Source organism: Aethalodelphis obliquidens, unplaced genomic scaffold, assembly GCF_003676395.1.
Source record: "Aethalodelphis obliquidens isolate GAN/ISIS:26980383/991018 unplaced genomic scaffold, ASM367639v1 scaffold91, whole genome shotgun sequence".
Lineage (NCBI taxonomy): Eukaryota > Metazoa > Chordata > Mammalia > Artiodactyla > Delphinidae > Aethalodelphis > Aethalodelphis obliquidens.
The window spans coordinates 5,433,005-5,450,747 of NW_020838035.1; the positions used below are offsets into that span (position 1 = coordinate 5,433,005).

Here is a 17,743-nt window from a genome sequence, read left to right on the forward strand (position 1 = left end):
AGGGACAGAGCGGCATGAAAGTTTGGGGCTGAGGATAGGTAGTTTCAGTTTTTAGAATATTGTCCATACGTGGGAGTCTACCAACACCGACTCAAAGCATTTTAGGTTTCCATCATCCCCAGTAAATGCCACAGCCCTGTCCTCTTTTTCTTCTGTAGTGTTCAGGACTGCCAGATGAAACACAGGACACCCAGGTAAATCTGAATTTCAGACGAACAGTTGTTTCATTTGAGCATGAGATACACGTACTCTAAACAATTAACTGCTGTTTTTCTGAATCTTAAATTTAATGTGATATCTTGTATTTTTATTTGCTAAATCTGACAACCCTTGAAGTGGTACCTGTTTTCACACATATGAAGTTATTTGGTCAATAAAAGCAAAGTTGATTCAATATCACAGCATAGCAGCTGCTCAGTATGAGGGAAAATATAGTAAAAGTAATGTGTTTTGGAGAGGAAGTCATATAAGTATGGGAAGTAGAGCATATTGTAATTCATTCTTGAAGGTTCAAGGTTCACATGACTACATGAACATCTCTAAGAATTTCTAAACTGGGGAAACAGAAAATGTTTCTATAGCCCAGAATTGATGAATCTGATTTTACCAGAGAAACTGATTTGTTGCCTTCATTTGGAGGGAGGGAAGGAAGGTACTTCGTGTGTGTGTGTGTGTGTGTGTGTGTGTGTGTGTGTGTGTGTGTGTGTGTACATGCACATGCGTGCTCGTGATTGCATAATAGGCCCCTGGGAAATATTAGGAAATAGGAATGAATATGAATCCTGAGATGATAATTTCGGTGTATTCCAACACAACATGAAAAATACCTATCGCCTTTAATTTCCTTTTCCCCACGTGTCTCCCGAAATCTTGGCAATTAGGTGAAACGGGAGGAGATTTTCTCATATGCATCCTGAGTCATTCTTAGGACTCGTATAAAATAAGATTACCTTATTTTCAAATGTATTTCTGGTAAATTGAATGGGAACGGCAGCTAATGTACATTATCTACAGTGAGAAATGTTACAAATGAGAACACGTGGAATATTAAGTAACAAGAAAGGGTCAACTTTTGAGAGACTCAGCTCAGCTGTGGATTTTCCCAACACCTTACACTGGTTCCCTGTGTGATTATCCATACCTGTGTATGGTATGTAATTCCAAGGTGTTGAAAGTAACTCTTGAAAAGTCTTTCTCTCCTTATTTCCTGAAGTCTGAAATTCAGCAATTCTGAGAGCATCATGTGGTTTTTCGTGTTCAGTACTGTAGTAGTTACGGGTTTGGACTGAGACCTAGATCCAAAGTTAGGTTTTGCCACTAATTTTCTATGTGACCTTGAGCCACATAGGAAGTTTCTCTCCCCAGTTAGCTCATCTGTGTGTGAAATGGTGCTTCCCTCCGAGGCTTCTGAGGATTGCATGAGGTAGCGCATGTCCTTCAGCCTGAGTGGAGGGACCCTATCTTTAGTGTTGTGTTGTTCGTTGCTGTTTTATTCTGCTTTGTGTTGTTGCCGCTGCGGCTTGAGCTGTCAAACACCTGTGCTGGGTGGGAAACATGGTGGGAAATGGAAACATTTGTTTCTAAGTGTGGTCCCAGGATTCAACTGAGAGGGTGTTACCCGTGGCTGTCCTTTGCTCTGCACATCAGGGTGCTTTTGTTGCAGAGAAGGTCCGTGTCCTGCCCTCTCCAGACACAGGTTTTGGTTGACATGGAGGCTGTAGAGAGGGAGGGTGTGGTTCTCTGGTACTTCAGGGTGCCTGCTACTCTTATATTCCTTTTAATACCCTCGGAGTATAAAATTAGTGGGTGACACGTTTCCCCACTGAAAACTATAGACACCTCGCTGTTGTCTTCTGACTTTGAAGTCTGAGCCTAACCTGACTTTCTCCTCCTCCAGTGAAGGTGTCTCTCTTTTCTGTCTAAACACCTGAATGGCTTTTTATCCTTAAAGCAAAAGCTTTGGAATGTATCCCAGCGCCGTTAAGTCTTACCTGATCTCTCCCCAAACTTATGTTCTTTGGATTCGCGTGTTTCCTTTTATATTATTTCAGGAGAAAATTATTTTTTTCATAATCATCCATTTCACAGTTTAATGTATTAAACAATGTAAATGCCTTGATTTCACATATTTTTTAAATCATTTTCACCATATTTGCTTCAGATTTTAAAAAAAGATACACGCGTGTGATGAACAACCGAGAGACTTAATACTGAAACCTGATGTTATATTGCAACGTTCTGATGTGCTATGAAAAAAAAAGTGACACTGACATTCTCCCATTCTTCTCCTCCCTCCTCAAGGAAATCAGCTTGTAAAAGTGACACTTGTTCTTCTTGTAAAGGTTTTAAAATATTTTAACTATAATATGCACGTATCCACAAATTCATGTGTTTCAAAATCCTACTTTATTTGGGGGCAGTCCTTAATCTTTTCATTCGATCATCTTAATCCTTCTTTTTTTTTTTTTTTTTCGATATGCGGGCCTCTCACTGTTGTGGCCTCTCCCGTTGCGGAGCACAGGCTCCGGACGCGCAGGCTCAGCGGCCATGGCTCACGGGCCCAGCCGCTCCGCGGCATGTGGGATCCTCCCGGACTGGGGCACGAACCCGCGTCCCCTGCATCGGCAGGCGGACTCTCAACCACTGCGCCACCAGGGAAGCCCCATCTTAATCCTTCTTAGTGGTCGTCATCTCTCTTTCAGATTTTACTTCAATCACATTGTCCTTTTCAGCTCATTCATTGTGGTTCTCTGATGGCTTTCCTTTAAAACTTTCCTTTAAATCCAGTTTATGGTCCACCCTATCTTGTTTTCTGATGATTCCTTTATTCATTGATTCTGTAAATCATGAGGCCTTTGTTCCCTTGGTTCTGCAGTCCTTTTTTATCTCAATTCAGTACTTGTATCATCTTACCTCTAAGCTTTTATTAGCAATTGGAAGTCGTGTTCTTAAAAGGGTTTTCAAAGAGCTAACATAAACTTTTGGGGGAGTTTTAAACTTCTCTTATATTTTCTTCCAGAATGGATTTATGCCCTTTTCTCTTTCTCTTTCTCGCACAAGACACTTGGTACCTGTCAAGATGTGGCCCTTGGAGTCTTCCCTTCTGCACAGAAGTCAGACTCACCTGCTTCTTCCTTTCATTTCACCTTTCCCCCACCCCCACCCCCACCCCCCAGAGTGTTTTCTATGCAGTTTTCCAAATGCAGGAGTGTTATTAAGAATTCTCAAGAACTTGCTGACTCTCAAGTATGTTCTCAGAGGGATGGGAATAGGCAAATAATTAGAAGTCAGTCCTGTTCTGTTCTATCAGGACTAGTATTTTTCCTTGTCTAGTACTTTCTGAAAGTTTGTGGTGTAGATTTTGATCAATTTGGGAGGTGATCAGTTTCACTTTTTTTGACATATGTCGTTGGAATATGGGTAATTTATCACATGACTTCATTTTACTATCTTTGCCTGGAAGGAAGGAATGGATATTTTAGAGATGTAAAGAATAACTTATGGATTTACTGTAATTCTTATGAAACTCAACATGCCCCAGACTGAATCCACTATCTTCCCCATCCTCTATACAGTCTTCTCTTTCTCTTTGTGATCTCACTTGGGGGAACAAGTCCGTATTCGTTACCTAAGACAGAAACCTCTGAGTATCATGTGATATTCACAAAGGTACTAGTGTATGGTCAGATTTTTTTCTCAGAATGAGATGTTTGGGAAGTGGCTTATTTGTGGAAACAAATTTTATAAAAGGTAGAATTTTTCCTTTTTTTCTGAAATATAGCATTTAAAAATACAGTTAAATAACCTCATACTTATGGTTGCAACTGGGTGTATTGTTAAACAATCCATGCATATGTCGACTGGAAATTCTGTTTCAGCAGCTTATGGACAGAAGCCTCCAGAGAGTAGCATTTTTGATTACTCAGCACTTCACACACATTCTGTGTCTAATGAAATTCACTATTCAAAGACCTTGCCTTTTTTTTTTTTTAACATCTTTATTGGAGTATAATTGCTTTACAATGGTGTGTTAGTTTCTGCTTTACAACAAAATGAATCAGTTATATATATACATATGTTCCCATATCTCTTCCCTCTTGCGTCTCCCTCCTTCCCACCCTCCCTATCCCACCCCTCTAGGTGGTCACAAAGCACGAGCTGATCTCCCTGTGCTATGTGGCTGCTTCCCACTAGCTATCTACCTTACGTTTGGTAGTGTATATATGTCCTTGCCTCTCTCTCGCTTGTCACAGCTTACCCTTCCCCCTCCCCATATCCTCAAGTCCATTCTCTAGTAGGTCTGTGTCTTTATTCCTGTCTTACCCCTAGGTTCTTCATGACATTTTTGTTTTTCTTAAATTCCATATATATGTGTTAGCATACGGTATTTGTCTTTCTCTTTATGACTTACTTCACTCTGTATGACAGACTCTAGGTCTATCCACCTCACTACAAATAGCTCAATTTCGTTTCTTTTTATGGCTGAGTAATATTCCATTGTATATATGTGCCACATCTTCTTTATCCATTCATCTGTCGATGGACACTTAGGTTGCTTCCATGTCCTGACTGTTGTAAATAGAGCTGCAATGAACATTGTGGTACATGACTCTTTTTGAATTATGGTTTTCTCAGGGTATATGCCCAGTAGTGGGATTGCTGGGTCGTATGGTAGTTCTATTTGTAGTTTTTTAAGGAACCTCCATACTGTTCTCCACAGAGGCCTTTTGCCTCGCGTTTGTGTCGTGAAGCAGATCAAAACACAGCCTTGAGAGAGACACAACATCCAATCACTGACCACTTAGATGATCCTAAGAGTGTTGGTTCCTCCAACAGAGTGAGTCTGTGAAGAACTGAGAATAAAATTACACACTGAACACATGAGTTGGAGCATCCTGGTGATGGAGCTGGACTGGGGTGTTGTAATCTCAGACTAGAGTAGGTGATTAGGCAATCTGCAGCCTGGATAAGGGATGCGGGTTGTAAGACCACAAAACGCGGAGAACGTGCAGTCTGTCTCCAACGAGATGAGGGACTGAGAAGAAGTCTTGGAGAAAAGGAGCTCTGTGTATCTGTGCCCCAGGTCTCACGTTACACGCCTGCTTGCTGAGGAGACACCCTAGGAAGACGCTTAGGAAGGTAAGTAAATTACCCTAGTTAGCAGAATCCCACTTTCCCCGGTAAAGAGTGTCCTTACCTGGGAAAGCTGGACACCAAATACATAGAGGCATTAGAGGAACCCACAGGATTCAAACCCATTTTGTGCTAATTTGGGGAGTCAATCAGGGCAGTGTTTAAGAGAACAGTGCCCAGTAAAAACCTGAACATATTGGCTCTATAATTCCAATATAAAATATACATTTGAGATGAAAGGTATAAGAGTATTTCACCAAGCTCATAAAAAAATGTTGGAATGATTGCAAACCAGAGACTTCATAAGCTTATAAGTTTAATTTATTTGATTTACAAAAAATTACTTAACTTCTTGGAGACATTTTTTGTTAGAATATCAGAGTCATTTGAGTGGTTCAAACATTACTTTTATAAATGTTGAAAATACTGTTTGGGTTTTTGTTTTTGGGTTTTGTCTGGAGAAAGCTGACCGCTAAGACATCAGTGCACGTCAGCAGTCCTCGTTCAGACCCCATTTTCTCCAGGGTTATCCAAGGTCACCATCTAGCCGTGCCGGAACCGGGACAGGAAGACCCATTCTTGCTGGATTCTTTCTTCCCCTCAGCGAGCCCCACCCCAGCACACACCCATCCATTATCCTTCATTGTGTCACAGCATTTTCTGCCGACCTGTCTCCCTTCTCTCCATTTCCCGGGATATAGTTACAGGCTGATAGCTCTGCTGGGGCCCCAGACTTGTTCTCTGCCAACCCACTGTACCAGCAGAGACCGGCAACACTTCCTGGGATACAGCTCAGGCCACTTACAGCATCTCCAATTTAAGAGCCCGTGGTGGCCCCGTGCGTATCCTGAGGCGCCTCAGAGCTCAGGTGCCAGCCCAGCCCTTCTGCGGAGGCAGCTCAGGTTCTCACCGTTGGTCTATTATTCCCCTCCCTGTAAACGGTATGCCTTTCAAGGAGAGATGTCTTATTCACTGTTAGATCCTCTGTACTTGGCACAGCGCTTGGCACTGTGCTCAGTAAATGTCGAACAAATTCCTGAATTGCTAACGAATTAACCGTCTAACTGATAGGCCTCCAACGCTGACGTTCCCGTTTACTTATTCCCGTAAGCCAGTGGTCCTCAGCTCGTCTTGATTTTGCCCTTGGCAGTGTCTGGAGACATTCTCGATGGTCATAACCCGAGATCATGGCGTCAAGCGAGCAGAGGCCAGGGGGACTGCTAAACAGCCTACCGTGTGCACACAGGGTCCTTCCTCGTGACAGAGGATGGTTAGGGTCCGAGTGTCAGTACTGCCGATGTTGAGAAACCCTGATACAGAGTAACTGTGAAGTGAAACCCGACACAGTGTTGCGTGGATTAGTTTTCAGTTGTTAACTAGCAACAAAACAGTTTCTTTTATTCCTAGGTAACTGTGTCTTCCCCAGACTTTAGAGATGATTGTCTAGTAGAACTTTCTAAGTGCAGTGTATTTTTTTTTTTATCCTCAGTGGTAAATGTGGAGAATTAGTGGAAGTACTCCTATATCACGATTCCAATTGGTTCCCCTTTAAACACTGAAACGTGTCTCAACTTGTGTTCTCTATTGCTTCTTCAGATTTACAAGCAAAACAGACTCAGCTTCCTTTTCACGTGTGAAGTACATTAAAGTGCAACTCACACACAGAGTCCTCACCCTAACGGTTTTCCTCTTTGGGCAAGTACTGTATGTATTTGAGGATTGTGAATGAGTTGACAGAAGTTGAGGTGGGCCCAGCCGTGTGGAATTGCGAGGCATGGAGAAAAATGGTCGCCAGGCCCCTGAGCTTCATGGCTCAGCGCGAGTCACTCAACCAACACGTTCCTGCGGAAGAACTGGTTTGCCTGCAGCCGTGGGGTCGCACAGCATTGTCCTGTCTGGTTAAGTGACTGACGATGAGCGGCCTGGGAGCCACACAGAGCGTCGTCTGGAGGGAGAATCCACTGGTGTTAACAACTTGTAGGCGCATTTTCACCAGGTGATCCATGTCGTGTGTCTGTGTGAACCAGGGACACCTAACAGACAGCTTTGCTCCAATAGAGAACATCTTACGCAGGTCACCCTTTCAAGTAAATGGGCCGGGAGGATTTGGGATTTATTTTCTGTGAAAGCCAAACAAAATATAATCGCATCATGGTTTGTAGATTTCAAGTACTGATTCAGGCAGGGATCCAGTTCCTGCTGAGAGCAGTGATTGGGTGATGGCTGGGGGTACTCAAGTGCAGCTTGTGAAGGGAGGACTTCATCCACGGTTTATTTATTTACACTGGTGTAAATTCAGCCCCTAGGACTTCTCATAGCTCCTTCCCTTTGACTGCTAAGCCAGCACTAAGTTGGTACAGCAGTTTCAGCCATTAGCCAATTTGGTGGCTAAACTAGGCACTCAGAACATGAATAATTAAAAAGTGGAAGCATTTTCATGCTGTTGAGTCCTGACTGATGAGCAGATAGCTAGTTAACGATCTACAGTTAGTTAACTAGCTGGACCTGAGACACTGTATGCAGCAGTGTGGATTCCCTACATGTAGGCACGCGTAGGTACGCAGATAAACATTTGCAGAAGAGTTGGCTTTACGTTGCTTTCCCGTCGCCGGTTTCTGTGAACTGCCCTGAAGTGGATTAACGCTTTCCCTGTGTACCGTGTACGGAGAGAAACAGCATTAACTTGATCCGCTGACAGAACAAAGCAGCGCACTGCCCATGTTGTGGCTACTTAACTGTGGTCTCCGCTCTTCTGGATATATTGTATTTAAAAACATAAAACTCTGGACGAGTCCTACTGTTCCTATGTGGATTACTTTGAGCAAAAAGATAGATGATCTGCGAGGGCTGGTGTAGATCAGTGTGGGCTGACCGTGGGCCATGTGGTAGTTACAACTCTGAATGCTGCACCGTTCAGGAAGTCGTTTGATAAAACGGTACGTGGAGGAGATTCTGTTGTGCCTAATTGCTACAGCCCCTTTGACTTACGTGGGGAAACTCCTGTCCAACGTTACGGAAAAGGCAAAGAGAATGAAGTCTCTGGAAGCCTCATGGTGTGGCTTATTCTCACCTTTTAGAAGGGAGCTAAACCCCGCTATTTTGCAGAATGGAGCAAGAAGAATGCAGGCCTGAAACTATGGCAGCAGACGATCTGAAAAGAGCTGAGCCTTCACCTGATTTTTGACGTCACAAAGGGGTTTTAATTTCTTGAGTGGGAAAGAAAGTTTTGGGAGGAAAGCAACTGTTGGCTAAGGGTTAAGTAACGAATCCAGATGGAAGCCCCCATCCAATTATCACCATCTTTATTGGCCAAGTGGTGTGTGTCCTTTACAATCACGGGTTAGATATCAAACCAGCTACAGTTAGGAGCTGGGACAGTACTATGAATAAAGGGAAAATGAAAGAGGGAGACACATAAATCTCAGTTGGGAGGTCAGGTAGTTAAAACACAACACATGTTTATACATGAGATGTTGAAGTTAGTCACTAGAACACCAAAGCTTTCAAAGCTTCTCTGTCCCGGTTCACAGAGGTTTACCTTTACCATGTCATTTTAGACGCCAACGCAACTGTTGAGAAGGACAGAAGCAATTTTACACCTTGCAGCAGTTTTGAGAACTAAACTAGAGCCAGATGTGTTAATGGTCTTGAAGGGCACACTTGGTACATTTGGTACACTGACAGGCAGTGTGCCCTTTACACTTGGGTATCTACCTTGTTGGTGGAGCCAGTTTTCTGCTCTTTTGCAATGTTCTGCGTCCCTTGCTTGGGTCAGTTAATCCTCTAAATGCAATCCCCTTCTAGCTGCAGGAGCACTGTGGTACCTGGCATCAAGCCCCCATCTACTAGTCTAACCTTGGTTTTGCACAAATGATGCAGTAACCAGATTCCAGTTTGCCCTTCTCTTGTGACATGCTGGCTGCCTTTTCTGGTTCTGGTCAGCAGATCCATGCTCTGTGAGCTCACTGTCCTTTCTGGAACCCTAAACTTCCAGAAGCTGGAAAACTCCCAGACCTTGCTTTGAGGATGAGCCACCCAGTGGGCGTCTTCCCAGTGTCTCTCTCCCTGGTAAGGGCTTGGGGGTGATTGGAAGGGAAGGAACAGCGGACTTCTCGGAAAGGTGCATTTGTGTAGCTCGCGTGCCTTTGGTTTTGAATTTGTTTTCCTGGAGCGATCTTGGAGGCCACCTTGGTGGTGGTGCTGGTACCGGTGTGGGTTCCAAGCCGAATTCTCTGAGGCACTGCTGTCAGCTTACAGAGCTGCCTGCCTGCCCCCTGTCCTGCTACATCTCCTCGTCTGGTGTGCGTGGGTCTAGTGACCCATGAGACCCGAGTGCCTCTCCGTCAAGTCCTATTGCTTGGTGCACTAATATGAGTCACTGTGGTGCACCAGACCCTTAGCACACCTCATGCCCTTGAGCTCTACAACAGCTGTATCAGATGTGAAGTGTTATTCCCACTTTACGTAAGAAGAAACTCAGAGTCAGGAGTTTAAAAACCTGGTACAGGTTGCATACCTATGAAGTGTCAGAGTCTGACCGTACCCTCAAGATTGACCTATTCCAAAGCCTGTGTTTTTAACCTGAGGCCGATCTACTGTCCTTCCGGATAACTTCTCTTGGCTTTTCTTGTACACCTGTCTGGCTCTCTTCTTACCAGTGGGTGTGTCTTCCCTTTGTTGGATTGGGGTTTTGAGCAGCTCACCTTTAACAACTGGGCAGGTTTAGTTTCTAACTGTCTTCCAATCTGGTGTCACCTGTCCCATCCCTGATACTCACACCATGCCTGGCAGGGTCCTGAGATATAAAAGCAATAATCTCTATTTCAATACCCAGAGGAGAGCAGGGTTCCAAAGTGCATTTTGACCTAGATTTTCACTTAAGTAAGTCTTTTGTGGCCCCTGCAAGACAAATGCACATCTTTGTCATTTTCCAGCTCTGCAATATTCCTGTCACATATGTGGAAGCACCTATTAACCATTTTTCTTATTTCCCATAAGTAACTCCTTAAGAGTCAAACACATTAGGCAAACCTTCCCAGTTTCATAAGGGTTTCATTGAAGACAATCAGACTCCTTCTCTTTAATACCACATGGTTTTGCAAGTTGTATCATCACTGAAGGTAAATAAAGGCTGCCCCAAATATTAAGCGACATTGTATATTGTCATGGTGATGTTTATTACATTAGAAAAGTTCCAGCAGTCCCTTTGTAAGTGGTTGTTCAGAACTCAGAACACATTCTCTCATATAAATTATGTTATGAACCCTAGAAAAATTCCTGGGGTAGCACACTGAAAAACTACTAAATCCATATGTAGCTGTGCTTAGTGGTATAAGAAGAGTTTGTTTCATCCAGTTCCATTGGGTAAGCCATGTGTTCTATATATGAACATTGTTTTGAATAAATGGTTCCTGCACTTTAAGTGAAAAAATTGTCATCTTTTAAACCACTTTGGGTATGATACTCTCCTCTAAAATATATTAAATTCTTCCATCCCATCTAAATCAGGGTGTTTCGAATGTGTTATACTCAGGCCCTCACACTCGGAGATAAGAAAGGTACTGGCGGTTGAGAGTCCACCTGCCGATGCAGGGGACACGGGTTCGCTCCCCGGTCCAGGAGGATCCCACATGCCGCAGAGCGGCTGGGCCCGTGAGCCATGGCTGCTGAGCCTGCGCGTCCGGAGCCTGTGCTCCGCAACGGGAGAGGCCACAGCAGTGAGAGGCCCGCGTACCGCAAAAAAATTAAAAAAAAATAAAACTAAATAAAAAAAGAAAGGTACTGGCTTGTCGAAAAAAATAGTGTCACAATCTCTTTGTCTAAGCTCTTTGAATTTGTTCTCATAGTGAAGTGAAGATATGCTAATCTGTCAGTGGAAAAGTGGTCAGATACAGTATTCTAATGACTTACCAGGAGCAGAACCATATTTCCTCCTTTCTCAAATGAGTGATTTAAAATATTGTTGGTGAATAAGGACTGTTTCAACTTAACGCTGTAGTCCGACCACATCCCATATTGTAACCTGGTTGAGTCATACTCATTAGCATGGTGATAAAGCAGAATATTAATCTGGGTAAGTTTTGAGAATGATTTTGCTGTAGTCTGATCTCAAGAGATGTTCAAATGCAAAACGGGGTTTTATTGCATTTGCTAAATTAATGCACCACTCCCCAGCCCAGAAAAAAGCTTGTTACTTTTAAGAACATTAAAATTGCTTTGCCATTAGTCGTTCCAACTCTGTATTCCAACATGGTCAGACCAGGCGAATTTTCAAATGATTTACCTTTTATTTCATCTCCCATCTTTGCGTCACGCAGTGTCTTGAGGTAGGGCTTTCCCACAACAATCATCATCTTGCAGTTACTGTGAGTACAGCTATGGGACTGGTACTGTGATCCACAGCCAGGAAGCCATACTGATTATTTCTGCAAGTCTCAGTTTCATTTTTTGTAACATCAGCATCTTTTTTTGCCTGTACTGAACTGGGAACTAGACATAAGACTTGGAAAGACAGAAAAATATGCTTCAGAAGAGTTCTTGGGCAGGGGATTTGCAGTGGTCAAACTCAGTAATATATTGTATAGAGAACTCTCTACTTTGTCAAGTGTCTAAATATCCTCAGTGGAAAATAACACACACACACACACACAGGTTGGCTGCATCTACAGCTATATGACTATAACAAACTGCCCCCCATTTTTTGAGTTCAGTGAATATGAACTGCTAGGTCTACAGATGTGCACAGCAAGACCTTCCAAGTAAACAGGTCAGTGTTAACAGGTATCTGAATATGCGAATTAAATGTTAATTTTTCTCTAGAAATACTAAGGTATCTATAAATTATACAGTCTTGCTTTAAAATTTATTTTATTAAACTGTGTATTTTGATTTTTTAATTGAGAAATCTTATCTTTAATGTGATTTTTGGATTGAGAAGTAATCATAATGAAAACTGAAAACAAACAGAGGCAACAGTGTCCCTTATGTGAAATGTTGGTCAAGTCAGATCAGCACCTCTTTTTTTTTTAAAATTTATTTATTTATTTTTGGCTGCATTGGGTCTTCGTTGCTGTGCAGGCTTTCTCTAGTTGCGGTGAGCAGGGGCTACTCTTCATTGTGGTGCGTGGGCTTCTCATTGCGGTGGCTTCTCTTGTTGCGGAGCACGGGCTCTAGGAGCACGGGCTTCAGCAGTTGTGGCTCTCGGGCCCTAGAGCGCAGGCTCAGTAGTTGCGGCGCGCGGGCTTAGTTGCTCTGCGGCATGTGGGATCTTCCTGGACCAGGGCTCGAACCCGAGTCCCCTGCATTGGCAGGCGGATTCTTAACCACTGCGCCACCAGGGAAGCCCAGATCAGCACCTCTTGATGAATGATGATGCCACCTTAAAAAATGGAATTCAGTCTATCTGAAACGTCTTTCACTGCTGAGAGGGTAGAAGGTTGAAATGACAGGCATAAGCAAATGTATTTTGAAAATAAAAGCTGGAAGAATAAATTTTGCGATGTTCTATAGTTACCTCTGTTTTTGTCAACCTGCTGCAAACTAAAGATGGTAAGTTTAAATGCACACGTGGAAGAGTCATAAGCAGTGAGGTCAAAAATTACTTGTTGAGCCCTGTGCTACTTACGACACTGTGAGGGACTGTAGAATGTAGGGGTCAATAGAGTGATTTAAAACATGAGGAGCCCACAAGTCGGTGGGAGCAGCACGTAGTGCTTGGTAGTGTGGCAGGGTTAGAGAGGGCGTGAGGCCATGGTAATCGCTCTGGGAATTCAGAGGGGAAGTTGGCTGAGGCTGGCGGACAGTGAGGGCTCTCCTGGGAAGGTGACTTTGACCTCGGCCTTGAGGGGTGGGTACGGTCTGTGCATTCAGGGCAGGGTGGGCAGCCCCCTGCAGGAGGGGAGTCGTGAGAGACACCAGGTCGGCAGGTGCAAGGCCTGCTGAGGGCGTCCCCTGCCGGCACAGGTGGCAGGTGTGTCCTCACCACCTGGGCCTTCGAGGGGACGTGCGCTCACGGAGGAGATGCCAGTCCCTGGGACGGGCGTCCGTGCTTTACCACCTTATGTGATTTAATTCCCACCGAACCCTGAGACTCCGATGTATCATTTGCTCTTTACAAATTTGGACGTTGAGGGAAAAGCTAACAAGTATGTCCAACAGCACATGGGGATTCGAAGGGCGTCTCACCTCTCTGCAAATCTGCACCGTTTCCGCAGCACCGCTGTGGCTACAGGGCTTCCTCAGGGGCACGCAGCTGGTTACATGTCAGCGTCCATCTGGAGCCTGGTCTTCTGCCGTGCATTCCGGCACCTCTGTTACACTCTCTTGACGTCATCGTGCAGGACTTCTCACTTGGCTGAGAACTTTCACAGATCTCGGCCGCATTTTACAAAACAAAAAATCTTCTAGGGAGTTGCATCGGATAAATGTACCTGGGAGAGAGAGGGAGAGAAAGAATCTAACTGCATCAGGGCTGCCAAGTGCCTAGCTGCTGGTAGTTTGGCGTTTTAACCCAGATCTTCTGACGCTGAAGCCCTAGCTCGTTCTACGGTAACTGATTTATTTTGAAATCAATGATCTTATGTCGCTTTATTGGGAATCTTAATTTGTGCACATTCCCTTAGATAAAATCAAGAAACTGTCAGCTAAAACGGACAAACCAGGAGAAATGTGTAAAGATAGACCGAAGTCACTTTAAACATAGCCGTTGAAATAGTCTACAGTAGAGTGTAGTATCTACTAATAAAAACATGCAGGACAGGTTCACAAGTGGGTGGGGAAGGCTACTGTACGGTAGACAGAGAATGAGACAGACTCAGCATTTCTCCGCTATGACAAGCATAATTTGTAGTTACGTTGTACCAGAACATATTGATTCCAATGTCCAAAAAGCTTTATTTTTCACAGACATCGAACGTGCCCTTTTTCTTTACATGTGAATTTTTTTTTTTTTTAAGGCATTCCATCCTATGATTTTGGCAGGCGGGGGCGGGGGATGAAACTTCTTTGTCCTTTAAGAACTGACCCTGCAGAAATCCTTCTATTCCCCATCTGTTTCTTCTGGCGATTCTTAAATTTTTGCCTCACATTCTTCTGACAATCATTTGTGTCTCTGTGAATCTCAAATTCATCCTAGGTACCTCTGCTTTCTGAAAATTGCAGTCAGGTCTGAGACGCCAGGATGTTACTTAACAAAACAGGACCCAGTTTAATAACTGCATCTATTTTCTGTTTCTCTTTTCAGAGTTCATTTGGGCTTCCCCCCGTCATTCCTTATCTGGCCAGCATTTACCAGAAATAAAAATATGTATTTCGATTGTTGATTCTGCATAAAAATAGATTATTTAAATCCAAACCTGAAACTCTGAAGGAAGAATGTATATTAATAAGTTGAATAGATGGGTTTAAATTTCTCAGTGATCCTAAAATGTAAATGTTTAACTCCTTCCTCGTCTTGTTCCGGGCTGCCTGAATCTCTATGAACCCCTAAGAGAGTAGGCACGTACGTATATATCAACAGGGAGATTGAAAATAGTGGGCAGTGTTTGGCATGGGGGGTTCCCTTGCACTTCCAAAGGCTTTCCGCCTAAAGGTATTATTATTGTACCCCAATTTAATTTTCCCTCAAGGTCAGCGGTTAGGAACATTTTTATCTACCATTCTTTCTGAATTAGGGGTACTGGCATATACCATTTCCGTTTGGATCAGTTTCTTTTAAGATATTATTATTCAGTGTGCCTTGGTTAAACAGCTCTAGATGGACCATAAGATTGAAATTGTACTTATTAAAACATTGACTGAAAAACAGTTTTAACCCATGAATAAAATTTAATTCAGTTCACAACGGTCATGCTGACTTAGCCTGGGATTTTAAATGGTTTTAATTTGACACGGCATGGCATATTTCATCTGCTATATGTCAATGTCCTTTTTACAATAACTTAAGACAGTAAGCAGCGTTCTAATACATGATGCTAAAGCTGTTTTTTCCATTTTGTATAAGGACTTTCTCTTCATAGATGCCTGTTCGAAACTGACAAAAAGTCCAAGTTTTATTTTTTTTTCTTTCATTGATGTTTGTTCTGCAGATCGTTGTGATTTTGGTGTCCTCCTGAGAGGAGGTGAGCTCAGGGTCTTTCTACTCTGCCATCTTCGATGCTCTCCCCAAGTTTTTATCCGTGAGATTAAGGTGGTGTGTGACTTTCCAACTAGAGCAAAACCTTTGAGAAGAAATAACCTACTACCTCAAAGCAGATAATATTCTTTCTAAGGAGAAGGAAGAACTTTTTACTATTAAAATTCTAAAAATTACTAAATTTTCCTTGCAGAAAAGCTGTCATATCTTTATCCTCCAAGATTGCTTGTTAAAGAAAAGAAAATACTCTGAAAAATTAACTGTTCACTGAAATCAAATTATCCTTTGAGTCTGTTTTTCAACTTGATTTCAAGGAAGAGTTTGAAAGGAAGTTACCTTACATTAGATGCTTCGAACACACAAAGTGTAGGCATAATTCATAGGAGAGAAATAAGCATATATTTGCATTGTATCAGGTAGATTTTCATACACGATACCATACATTAAAACACTTAAGAAATGTATAACAATTTCCATTTAACGTCTGATACGTTTAACTTTGAAGTTTCATTGTTTCAGTATCTAAACAATGACAGGAGTATGAAAATTATTCTTCCTTTTCTTACGTTCGCATTATCTTAGTGGGTCCCTCCTACACACTGGGTGTCAGCAAATGGCAGCCCCTGGCCACATTCAGTCCACTGCCTGTTTTACTGACATACATCCAAGGTCATTCATGTACATATTGTCTATAATTGCTTTTTGCTGCCGTGGCAGAGTTGGAGAGCTGCCCATGTGGCCTGAAAAGACAAACTTATTTACCGTCTCACCATTTACTGAGAATGTGTTGCAGATCCCTGGTATATATCAATTTACATCATTTTTATAGGACCTTTAGCACACACAGGAAATGTATGAGCAGCACAGCTGATGAATTCAGTTTAGGACTGCACTAATGGGGGCGCTATAACTTTGTTTTGAGCTCTGCTAAAGAAAGTACAAAAAGTATATTCATGCAACCATGAATGAGAAGACTAAACTAAAGACATTTTTACACAATATATACCTATGTCCATTTCACAGTGATTTGATATTAGACAGTGACAGTGTTTTAGTGTGTAGGGCTAAAGCCGTTTTTTAAAAATCATTTTATAGCAGCTAAAATTTTATTATACTTAGCATATAGATGCGCCAGCCAAAAAGCTATTGTATTTAAAACAGAGTTTTAAAGATAGAACGGATCATAGACACCATCTGACCCTTCTTTGAAGAGAGGAAAACATGGTAGAGAAATTAAATATTTTTCCTCACAATCACACTGTGATTAAATAACAGAGCTAAATTTACAGTCTGTGTCAACTACTATTCCTCTTCTTTGCCTGTGAACCAACTTGAACATATTCTTGGAAGAAATATGAAAGCAGTTCAGAATTGATCCAAAAGTCATTGAATCTAATCTGGGGGCCTGCAGACAAATTTCTGGTATGCAGCTGATTTTCTGCCACATTGTTTCTTCTTATTTTTTTTTTGTCTTCATTTTGTCTTCATTTTAGATTTCATTTAATCTAAAAATTAATGAACCACACCCTGCATTGTCAAGATGGCTAACTTTACACAAGACTCAGTATGAGGTCTCAGTGCAGTACCTTTGTCTGTGTTTACAGTTGCCCTGGTGCCAAGTGGTACCTTCTGCTTTGGTCGAGTAGTGAGAGAAGAGAGATGGGCTAAGTACATAAATGCTGCATTTTTCCCAGTGAATACCACAGGACCTCAGTGCCGGTTGTTTGAGTGAACTTTGTTCTTCCGAGAAGAGAGAAGCATCCTGGGTGGTGAGTCTGGGGGGCATCGCAGTTAAGTACATCACCCTGCAGTTGGCCATGCCTCACACATGGCGGCCAGATCCACACGTATGTTCTAAGCAGCCATTCGGTGTCAGCAGCGCAGAAGCTTCGATCACATTAAATGAACAAGAATTTGGATTTTATGGGTTTTGTTTGCTTTACTTTGTCAATTTCATTTGGTTTCCTTATTGTGTAACGCTAGAGATGAAGGAGTTTGTAATCAGTTTATGTTTGCATATATTTACGTAACATGAAGATGATCCTTTTAGACAATGCTGGAGATGGAGGAGAAATTTGTTTTCACCGCTATTATTTTTCTTCATTAAGACTCTTTAAAACAGTCTTAGGTTCACAGCAAAATGGAGGGGAAGGCACAGAGAGTTCCCCTACACCCCCGATCCCACACGTGCACAGCCTCCCCCATTGTCCACACCCCCTTCCAGAGGGTACATTTGTTACAGCTGATGAACCTATACTGACACATCATCACCCAAAGTCCATAGTTTACATTAGGGCTCACTGCTGGTGTTGGACCTTCTATGGGTTTACGTAAATGTATGATGACACGTTTCTATCATTGTAGCGTCATGCAGAGTACTTTCACTGCCCTGAAAATCCCCTGTGCTCCACCTGTACACCCCTCCCTCATCCCCACCCCTTGGCAACCACTGCTCTTTTTACCGTGTCTATGGACTTG

General features: G+C 42.7%; 1 long non-coding RNA gene and 1 other non-coding gene across 4 annotated transcripts in view; both read left to right on the plus strand.

Moving 5' to 3' along the window:
- Nucleotides 1-17,743, plus strand: part of LOC113614180 (uncharacterized) — a 296,124-nt gene that overhangs the window by 135,287 nt on the left and 143,094 nt on the right. The gene's annotated exons all lie outside the window — the stretch shown is intronic.
- LOC113614202 (small nucleolar RNA SNORD82) lies at nt 2,178-2,247 on the plus strand. The gene has a single exon (XR_003430514.1). It is a non-coding gene; the product is annotated as a small nucleolar RNA SNORD82 (small nucleolar RNA).